The sequence below is a fragment of the Nomascus leucogenys genome, chromosome 23 (genome assembly GCF_006542625.1).
Source record: "Nomascus leucogenys isolate Asia chromosome 23, Asia_NLE_v1, whole genome shotgun sequence".
In the NCBI taxonomy this organism is placed as follows: domain Eukaryota; kingdom Metazoa; phylum Chordata; class Mammalia; order Primates; family Hylobatidae; genus Nomascus; species Nomascus leucogenys.
Genome location: NC_044403.1, coordinates 13,993,409 through 14,003,946, shown reverse-complemented (window position 1 = coordinate 14,003,946; position 10,538 = coordinate 13,993,409). Strand labels below are relative to the sequence as shown.

Sequence of the window (10,538 nt, the reverse complement as noted above, 5' to 3'; positions counted from 1 at the left end):
TTAAATTGCTGAAACAAATTGGTTTTCTTTTGCTATCTGGTTTTTAGGTCATTGTTTCCAAGGATCTTTGAGATCACTGAATTGAGAGGTGTGGCTAGAAGTCTTTATATTCAATAGTGCAAGACTCATTGAAATTGCTATAATAAATGAATACCAAATTCAGTTACATATTTTCATTAGTCTGGGCATCTATGCAAGTAAAGCCTATTAGCTGGGAAGGGTTATAGAAGTGCATCTAAAATTTCCTTTGCACAGCACAATAAATGCCTTCAATAGGATGTCAGCATACCTCTTGTCCTTCCATGTTCTGTAGTCAATTATAATAAGTTCTTTTAAAATTAAGTTTCTCAGGTTGGCGATTGTGAATATGACTACTTCTATTTTACTTTTTTCCTCTTATGTGCAGGGAGCAAACTCACCTCAGAAGTCACATCAGAAAGTACATTTAGAATTTTTATTTTTGAAGTACATAATTCAAATTTAATTTTTAAATTTTATATATTTAGTAATAAAATACATTTCATACATTTAAATATTGTCACAAGATTTTGTTGTCTATGATGTTTAGTATTTTGATAGTTGCCTGAAAGTTGGGAAGAAGAGCTAATATTTCAAATGGCAAAATAAAAGTTCAGAGATCTGCTTCCCGCCGTGCCCCGCGGCCAGCCGGGGCAGCCGGGAAGCGGGTGGGGCGGTGCGTCACTCGGGTCCGCTCCACACGGTCGCCGCCACTGCTGTGGTGGCCGGTTGGCCGAGGGGCCGCGATAACTGGTTGCCCGCGGTGTGAGCAGAATTCGGTATGTACCGCCGCCAGGAAGATGGAGGGGCCTTTGTCCGTGTTTGGAGACCGCAGCAGCGGGGAGGCGATCCGCTCCCAGAACATTGATGGCTGCAGCTTCGATTGCCAATATTGTAAAAAGTTCTCTTGGTCCGTTGGCTTGGATAAAATGTTGGTGGATGATATTGGTGATGTAACCATTACTAATGATGGTGCAACCATCCTGAAGTTACTGGAGGTAGAACATCCTGCAGCTAACGTTCTTTGTGAGCTGGCTGATCTGCAAGACGAAGTTAGAGATGGAACTACCTCAGTGGTTATTATTGCAGCAGAACTCCTAAAAAATGCAGATTAATTAGGCAAACAGAAAATTCATCCCACATCAGTTATTAGTGGCTAACGACTTGCTTGCAAGGAAGCAGTGCGTTATATCAATGAAAACCTAATTGTTAACAAAGATGAACTGGGAAGAGATTGCCTGATTAATGCTGCTAAGACATCCATGTCTTCCAAAATCATTGAAATAAATGGTGATTTCTTTGCTAACATGGTAGTAGATGCTGTACTTGCTATTAAATACACAGATATAAGAGGACAGCCACATTATCCAGTGAATTCTGTTAATATTTTGAAAGCCCGTGGGAGAAGTCAAACAGAGAGTATACATGTCAGTGGCTGTGCACTCAACTGTGTGGTGGGATCCCAGGGCATGCCCAAGAGAATCATAAATGCAAAAATTGCTTGCCTTGACTTTAGCCTGAAAAAAAAATGAAGCTTGGTGTACAGTGGTCATTACAGACCATGAAAAACTGGACCAAATTAGACAAAGAGAATCAGATTATCACCAAGGAGAGAATTCAGAAGATCCTGGCAACTGGTGCCAACATTATTCTAACCACTGGTGGAATTGATGATATGTGTCTGAAGTATTTTGTGGAGGCTGGTGCTATGGCAGTTAGACGAGTGTTGAAGGCATTGCTAAAGCTTCTGGAGCAGCTATTCTGTCAACCCTGGCCAATATGGAAGGTGAAGAAACTTCTGAAGCTGCAATGTTGGGACAGGCAGAAGTGGTACCGGAGAGAATTTGTGATGATGAGCTGATCTTAAAAACACTAAGGCTCATACATCTGCATCGATTATCTTACGTGGGGCAAATGATTTCATGTGCGGTGAAATGGAGTGCTCTTTACATGATGCACTTTGTGTAGTGAAGAGAGTTTTGGAGTCAAAATCCATGGTTCCAGGCGGGGACAGCACCCCCTTCCATATACCTGGAAAACTATGCAACCAGCATGGGGTCTCAGGAAGAGCTTACTATTGCAGAGTTTGCAAGATCACTTCTTGGTATTCCTAATACACTGGCAGTTAATGCTGCCCAGGACTCTACAGATCTGGTCACAAAATTAAAAGCCTGTCATAATGAGGCTCAGGTTAGCCCAGAATGTAAAAATCTAAAATGGATTGGTCTTGATTTGAGCAATGGTAAACGTGGAGACAACAAACAAGCAGGAGTGTTTGAACCAACCATAGTTAAAGTTAAGAGTTTGAAATTTGCAACAGAAGCTGCAATTACCATTCTTTGAATTGATGATCTTATTAAATTACATCCAGAAAGTAAAGATGATAAACATGGAGGTTATGAAGATGCTTTTCACTCTGGAGCCCTTAATGATTGATCTGATGTCTCTTTTATTTATAACAATGTTAAATGCAATTGTCTTGTACCTTGAGTTGAGTATTACACATTAAAGTACAACAAACTGTAAAAAAATAAAAAAATCAGACATCTGTATCAACAAACCTACACATGTGCCCTTGAACCTAAAATAAAAGTTAAAATAAGAATTCATACATCTTACTAGGCAGAAATCAATTCTTTGTAATATAATAAGAATATGTGTAAAGTCCATCAGTTAGTTCAAAATTAACAGGCAGATGATGAAGTCTTAACTTTGCAGCAAATTGTCAAAAATGTGTTTGGGTTTTAGTGAACGACAGGCTTAAGAATAGCCAAATGGTGCTTAAAATGTTAAAACTAAGAGAACTGTGCTGAGGTTAGAATGGTTAATGAGATTCCTGGATCTAAGGTATCTGCGTCATGTCTCCTGGCCTGTGTTAGGGCCTAGGTGCTGCAGGGGCATTCCTAATTTGGAGTCCATCATGGTGAGATGACGGGAGAAGAGGTAGAAGCGTTCCCAGGGTGGTTGAAGTGAACCTGGGCAGACGCAGAAGAAATTGGTAAGACCTGACCTCCAAGGGAGAATTGAGGTCACTGCATGTGCTCAATCTGGAGAAGAAAAGACATCATGGAGACTCAACTGTGTGCCAAAAATTAAACACTATCATTCAGAAGTGAAAATAAGTTTATTTTTCAGTGTTCTGAAACAACTAGAAGTCAAAGTGATGAGAATATTTATGTTATTTCAATAAAAGAAACTTTCCTAACAGAAGCATGAACCAGCACTGGGACTGCTCATCTCGCAGTGAGTCCCTGGACATCTGAAGTGTGCAGATGGGAGCCAAATGCCCAGCTCTTTCAGGCATAACATGTGGAGGAGAGTTGTATGACATAGGAGCTTTGCTCTGATGACCTCCCAAGTCCCTAACTTCTTTATGGTTCTTTAGGTTATCTGGACATTTTAGGAGGCATATTTTGTTATTGTGTTCAACAACACATAAAAGCATCTGAGGTTAATAAGTGTTCCATCTGGGAAAAGAGAAACAGAATTGTGAACTACTGAAGGCCAAAATGTATATAACAAATGGTGGAGTTTTTAACTTGAGATTCGTGTTTTTCAGTCCTGTGTACAATGAATATTTCTGCTGGTGATTACTTTCAATTGCAACATTATAATTCACAGAATTGAGTAGGAATTACAAAATATAGAAAAAGAAAACCCAAAACTGTTAGAATCCACATGAATTTTAATGATTTATTAGCATATGCACAAAGCGTGAATGTTAAATATGGCAAATTGATTGATCTGAGGCAAACTTCCAAGGGGAAAAATTGCTACATACTCTCTCTCTCTTTCAGTTAACATCTGCCATGTAGTGGAGGTTCCAGAGAAAAAGTGAGAGAAGCTGAGTCTGCACCCTCAACATGGAGGAAATAAGCTCTCTTAGGACCAAGAACAGAGGACAGAGGAAGGACTCCAGCATGATGGGCACCAAGGGATTTTGGTCCTTCTGAGAAAGAGGAGGTAAAGTGAATCCGTGTGGTCCTTGCAATTGTTGGTGGTAGTGGGGTGTTGGAACTGGGGAGGATCACCCTTGGAGTCTGAGAACATGTAGAGGAGAAAAGCAACAAAAACCCTGTGTCCAAGAGAATGTCAGGGATGGGTTACCTGCTGAGGAAGTGGTAGTAGGTAAAGCTTGCTTTGCAGAACTAGCCATAAGAACATTTATTGGGGGAGGTATCAGCAGATTGCGCCCCTCAGGCCTGAGCTGTTATCTAATGGTGTTTCTGGGCACTGACATCAGAATTAAAGAACATTTGTGAGTCTCCAGCTTTTTCACAAGCTGTGGGGAAGCAGAGAACTCTAAGGGGAGAGGGAGGAGCAGAGCTGTCTGGCAATGGATGGTTCACTAACAGCTTGCAGGTAGCAGAGAGAGAGAAAGAGAGACAGTGTGTGTGTGTGTGTGTGTGTGTGTAGTTGTGTTCAGAGACGCTTTTCCACCCTTTAGGACAGTTGCTTAAGGAGTACCTGTAAGGAGGGAAACTGAGTCTTTAAAATATTTTCTCCTTTTACTGCTAAATAATGAAACACAATCCAGAACCATATTGAATCAGATTGCAACTTTTCAACATTTTCTTGTTGCTTTTAAAGCAGAATGGTCCCTTCCACCTTGGCAGAAGGGAGAGCTGTTGATCTGCTGTTGCTCTGTAATAACCATCTAGGGTTCCAAGCTGGCCCAAAGCGAGCTTCGGCTTAATGAATTATGGAGGCAACATACCTTTTAAATAAAGTCCCGCCTAGGAGAACTGCAAAAAAAGAGAAGAAAAAGTACCTGTAGGAAGACTGCATGCAGTGGCTCATGCCAGTAATCTCAGCAGTTTGGGAGGCCAAGGTGAGAAGATCACTTGAGCCGAGGAGGTTGAGGCTGCTGTGAGCCCTGTTCATGCCACTGCACTTCAGCCTGGGTGACAGAGCGAGAATTTGTGTCAAAAAAGAAAAAAAGATTACCTGTAAGGAAAACAAACAAACAAGCAAACATAAAAGCAACAGAGCAAGTGCTGTTGTTTAAAAGCATTCCCAGCACCATTAGCATCTGGGTACCTCCATTAGCATTTCTTTTTCTTTTTATTCCCCATATGTAGGCCTTATCACAAGCCTGTTATTTATCCATCCCTCTTCCACTCTCTGACTTAGGTTGCATCATCTCTTGACTGGATCACAGCCACAGCATTCTAATTACCTTCTTTACCTATCCTCTACCCTGTAGCCAAAGCAATCTTTTTAAAAAGCAAAACAGATTACATCATCCTCATACTTAATGTACTTCAGTGGCTTCATTTTTCCTCTGAGGGTAAAGACTAAAGTCATTAGCATGGCCTGTGAGCCCTGATGTGATTTGGGCTCTACTCCTGTTTCATGAGTACTACCCTCTGTCTCTTCTTTATCCTCTGCCTACTGCAACGTGTGGAATAACTGCTGTAGGAACAGCACAGATGAAACGCCACCAGAGGACATAGAGAGATTTGCAAACAGGAAAAAGGCCTTACTGCCAGTGTGCAAATATGAAATAGGAGAGATCATGAAAAAATATATCTGAGGCTTAAAAGAAGAGAAAGGTCCAGTATTTCAACTGCAACCAGGAAACAAAGGATTCCTCCAGGGTTAAGGCCCAGTTTGGATACCAGCTGCCATTTCCCATTACAGATTGAAAATTTCGCAAGAACCTGCCTATTACTAAGGTTCATGACATTCCTCTCTGGTCTTCATGATAGTCTGCAGAGTAAAGGGCTGATCACAGCTAAAGTCCGAAGTCCTTTATGAATTTTCATCAAAATTAGATTTCCAGAAACTATGCCTGCTCACAGTGGCTTTTAGGTATATGATAGCAGAGCCAGCAATTCAATATTCTTTATGGAGAGTTGGAAGTGAACCAGCATAATTCAACTGAAATTACAGAGTATAGGGGTCAGGGGTATCTCCCAAAGGATAGGTGGGTGAATTGATGTATTAATTAATTATTAACATTAATTAATAGGTGCTATAATAAGTGAATGCTGATGGTTCAGTGGCTTAATAGAATATGTTTCTTGCTCACATAAAATCCAAATCGAGTGTTTGTGGATGGCATTTCAGGCAGTGATTCAGCAACTCGAGCTTATTCCATCCTGTCAGTCTTCTGTCTCCTGCAAACCTTAGAGTCCAGTAATTTCAATGAGCAGATGGGGAAAGAATGATGAGGAAGGCACAACTGCTCTTTATCTACTTCAGCCTAGAAGTGACTCACTCTGGCTCATGTTCCATTGGTGAGAACTGGTCATATGGCTCTATCCTAAATGAAAGTTGGGTAGCTGCTTTCCAGAGCAACACCACAGAAGAAGAGTATGTCTTTGGTAGAGAGCTGGTAATCTCTGCAACAGAGAGTGAGAGAAAAATCATGTTTCATCTGTTGATTCCTACCTATTATTATTATTATTGTTGTTTTCATTTTAAGTTCAGGGGTACATGTGCAGGTTTGTTACGTAGGTAAACTTGTGTCCTGGGGGTGTGTTATACAGATTATTTCGTCACCCAGGTATTAAGCCTAGTTATTTTTCCTGATCCTCTCCCTCCTTCCACCCTCCCCCTGTCTGATAGGCTTCAGTGTGTGTTGTTCCCCTCTATGTGTCCACGTGTTCTCATCATTTAGCTCCCACTTATAAGTGAGAACATGCAGCATTTGGTTTTCTGTTCCTGTGTTAGTTTACTAAGGATAATGGCCTCCAGCTCCATCCATGTCCCTGCAAAGAACATGATCTTGTTTTTCTTTTTCCTTTTTTTAACCTACCCATTATTATGTATTAATTTTTCTTCCCTTAGCAATAATCACTAAGTTAAATTATTTATAATTTGTTGACTGAATCTAAAAACAGTTGGACTCTCTCAGGAGAGGAGAGAGGCTGGTAGGATTTCCCATTGTGAGAGTTTGCTCCACACAGTTTTTGTCTATGGGATGAATAAGCATTCTTTCTCTCACTGTGGTAGTGCTAGGGTGTGGGAGATAGTGCAATTCTTGTTTGTTTGAGATCTGCCTTGTACTCCCACTTTGACTCATGTCCAATGACTTAACGGCATTTTATATCGGTCACACACATAGTTGAGGGGCTTGGTGGAGATATTGTTTACTAGCATGAATTTTTGTGTGTGAATGTTATATAGTAAGAGGTAATGTTGTTCAGTATATACATTTTCTTTGCGACATGAAATAAGACAATGAGTTGTTTTTTTTCCGTAATCCACTCACAATGGACAGAAAGAGTATTAACTAAAATGTTTGAGAGTGAAGAATAAGTTAAGAGTACATGGGGGAAAATTACCTGTTCTACTAAGAATACTTAGTATTGTCTGCTAATGCAGAGGGCTGGGCCAGAGAAGGTGAGTAAATGTTAATATGAGAGATTAACACACTGTGGTTGGGTGCAGAGTCCGAAGCAGATCCTTTGATATTGTTTTATGCTCTACTACATCTAATTAGGTAGATGCCCACTTTAAGAAAACCCTTTCTTCCTTTACTAATGCCAAGGAGGATCAGCTCAAGAGCCATTTGTATGTCTTTCTTTCTCTGATGTTCTTCATGTTTGAATATTGGAAGGACAGAGAAAAAATTCATTTGCTTAAGAAAAACAAATAGACTGGGCACAGTGGCTCAGGCCTGTAATCCCAGCACTTTGGGAGGCCAAGGTAGGCAAATTACCTGAGGTCAGGAGTTCGAGACCAGCCTGGCCAACATAGTGAAACCCCATCTCTCTAAAATACAAAAATTAGCCGGGCTTGCTAGTAGGTGCCTGTAATCTCAGCTACTTGGGAGGCATAGGCAGGAGAATCGTTTGAACCTGGGAGGTGGAGGTTGCAGTGAGCTGAGATTGTGCCACTGCACTCCAGCCTAGGTGACAGTGCAAGACCGCCTGCCCACCCACCATCAAAAAAAGAAAAAAAAAGCAAATAAATGTTCTGTGACTCTAATGGTTGGAGGTTGGGGAGACAGAGCAGGGTATCTGCTCTGAGGGAAAATTAAGAAATATGGATTCATCAATTGAAATTTTATTCAAGTCCCATGTACTTACCTAGGGTGGCATTTTAGTAACTGGTGCTAACTCAAACAATGTTTTTCTGAGATATTTTACCCAGATTAGAAACAGGCGAAAGGATCTTGGCCTACTGTTAGGATTCACTTTCATAGTTAGCCCAATCTCCTGATGGTTGTATATTTGCAATAAAATACGTGGGTGGACAGAGCAGAGGATTATCCCTGAGATGTAGAATAGAAAGACTAAGGCTGTGACATCAAGATGATTACACTGCATATAAAGCCTGCATTTCTTTAGATATCAGGAGTATCTGCCAAGGGGAGGCCATCAGAGAGTTCCATGCACCGAGGGTTCTATTATCTGTCAGAACACAGATCTAGACCTAAGCAGTGGGCGTTACTAGCAGGCACGATTTTCTAAATATCAATATCACTAAAATATGGAAACAGAGTTGTCTCAGAATGGAATAGGCCACTTTGTATGATGGAGTCCTCCATTATGCTGGACAATGGTTAGGGGTTAAATACTTGGGCTAGATTTCAACCAGGTGACTTCTGAGAGACTGAATATACAAATGGACAATGGCTGGACCATACATAAAAAGAGAAACCCCGATCTACAATCTGCAGCAACCAGCCCAGGAAATCAATTCCTAATTTCTAGTAACCAGTCCAGGAAGCCAACCCACTATCTATAAATCAGACATGTAAGAAGTCAGATCATTATCTCTAGCAACTGGTCCAGGGAGCCAAACAATAACCCCTATAATAATCAGTCTCAAACAACTAGGAATTGATTAATAACTGGCAGCTTCCTTGATTTTTTTCCCTTTTTCCAAGTTAGGTCCAACCAGAAAAAGCCAAATATGCCCTCCTAACCAATCACACAGGTTGCCCTGCTTCTAGTTAGCCCATTGACAGCTTCCCCGTGCCAACAGCCTCCAAACAGGGCTGACCTGAAACCTTTGCCTTTTTCCACTCTAAAGCTTTCCCACTGTGCTGCCTGCCAGCCTCTGCCAAAATGCAAGTGATAGAGGCTCTCTTGCTAGAGCAGGCTCTAAAGAAATAGCCTCTGCTTGTTCCCATTTGCTTGGTCTTCGTTTGTTTCCACAATTCTAATGATCTTCTGATATTTAGATTCTAAAAATCTAAGTAACAGGAATTCTAACGACAAATTAGTGCACCCATTAGCCCATGCCAACTTCTCAGTATTGTGACATCACCGCCTCTAGGTTTTTAGGCTCACGGCATTGGAGGTGCCTGCGGTAGGGGAGAGAGCCTCGTCTGGGTAAAAAGCCCAGGTGTACTCCTTGCTGGGAACATCTCCTGCCTGTGCGACTCTGTGTCTTCAAGATTCTCTCCTTATCCCTCAAATGGGAGTAGTACTAATTCACTGTGTTTCTTTTTTTTTTTTTTTTTCTTTTCATTTTTGAGATGGAGTCTCACTCTTGTCCCCCAGGCTGGAGTGTGATGGCGCAATCTCAGCTCACTGCAACCTCCGCCTCCCGGGTTAAAGCGATTCTCCTGCCTTGGCCCCCAAGTAGCTGGGATTACAGGCACCTGCCACCATGCCCGGCTAATTTTTGTATGTTTAGTAGAGACGGGGTTTCACCATGTTGGCCAGGCTGGTCTCGAACTCCTAATCTCAGGTGATCCACCTGCCTCTGTCTCCCAAAGTGCTGGGATTACAGGCATGAGCCACTGCACCCGGTCCACAGTGTTCCTTTTCTGAGATGGAGTCTTACTCTGTAACCCAGGCTGGAGTGCAGTGGCACGATCTCCATTTACTGCAACCTTGGCCCCTGGGGTTCAAGCAATTCTTCGGCCTTAGCCACCTGAGTAGCTGGGACTATAGGCGTGCGCCACCATGCCTGGTTAATTTTTTTTTTAGTAGAGATGGGGGTTTCACCATGTTGGTCAAGCTGGTCTCGAACTCCTGACCTCAGGTGATCCGCCCGCCTCGGCCTCCCAAAGTGTTGGGATTACAGGCGTGAGCCACCACACCCAGCTGTCACAGTATTTCTAATGGATTGAAAAATACAATGCATGGGAGAGTAAAAATAAATGCTTAAAGAGTTTGTGTTGTGCTTTCAGTTTCACCCAACACATACTTTCACAGAACTTACCATGCGCCAATCACTGTTCCAAGTACTTGATAAATAACTCCCCTAATCTTCATAACATCCCCATGATGTTGGTATTAGTATTATACCCATTTTAACAAGGAGGAAACTGATGCTTGGAGAGATCCAGTGCTCTTGCAAAAGTGTACAAGTAGTGAGTAGTTTGTGAAGAACTAGGACTAGGATTTTTCTCTTGGCTCTTCTGATACCTTGTTCATCACAAATTCTCACATTATTTATGAAAAATATGCCATGCCTTCACTAATTTCTTTTGATTTAGGCACAGCTGTGGCCCAGATTCTAACAACCTTTCACTTAGACTACTGCCACATTCTAAGTTGGACTCTTCATTTACAAGTTCTTTTGTCAACAAATGGCAATAAAATAAGATTTTT

At 41.6% G+C, this 10,538-nt stretch overlaps 1 pseudogene across 1 annotated transcript; it reads left to right on the top strand.

Annotated features, from left to right (window-relative positions):
* Positions 1-818: 818 nt before the first annotated feature.
* LOC100583061 lies at positions 819-2,537 on the top strand (annotated as a pseudogene). Its single transcript, XR_121762.4, has one exon. The product of XR_121762.4 is annotated as a T-complex protein 1 subunit alpha-like (transcript).
* The last annotated feature ends 8,001 nt before the right edge of the window (positions 2,538-10,538 follow it).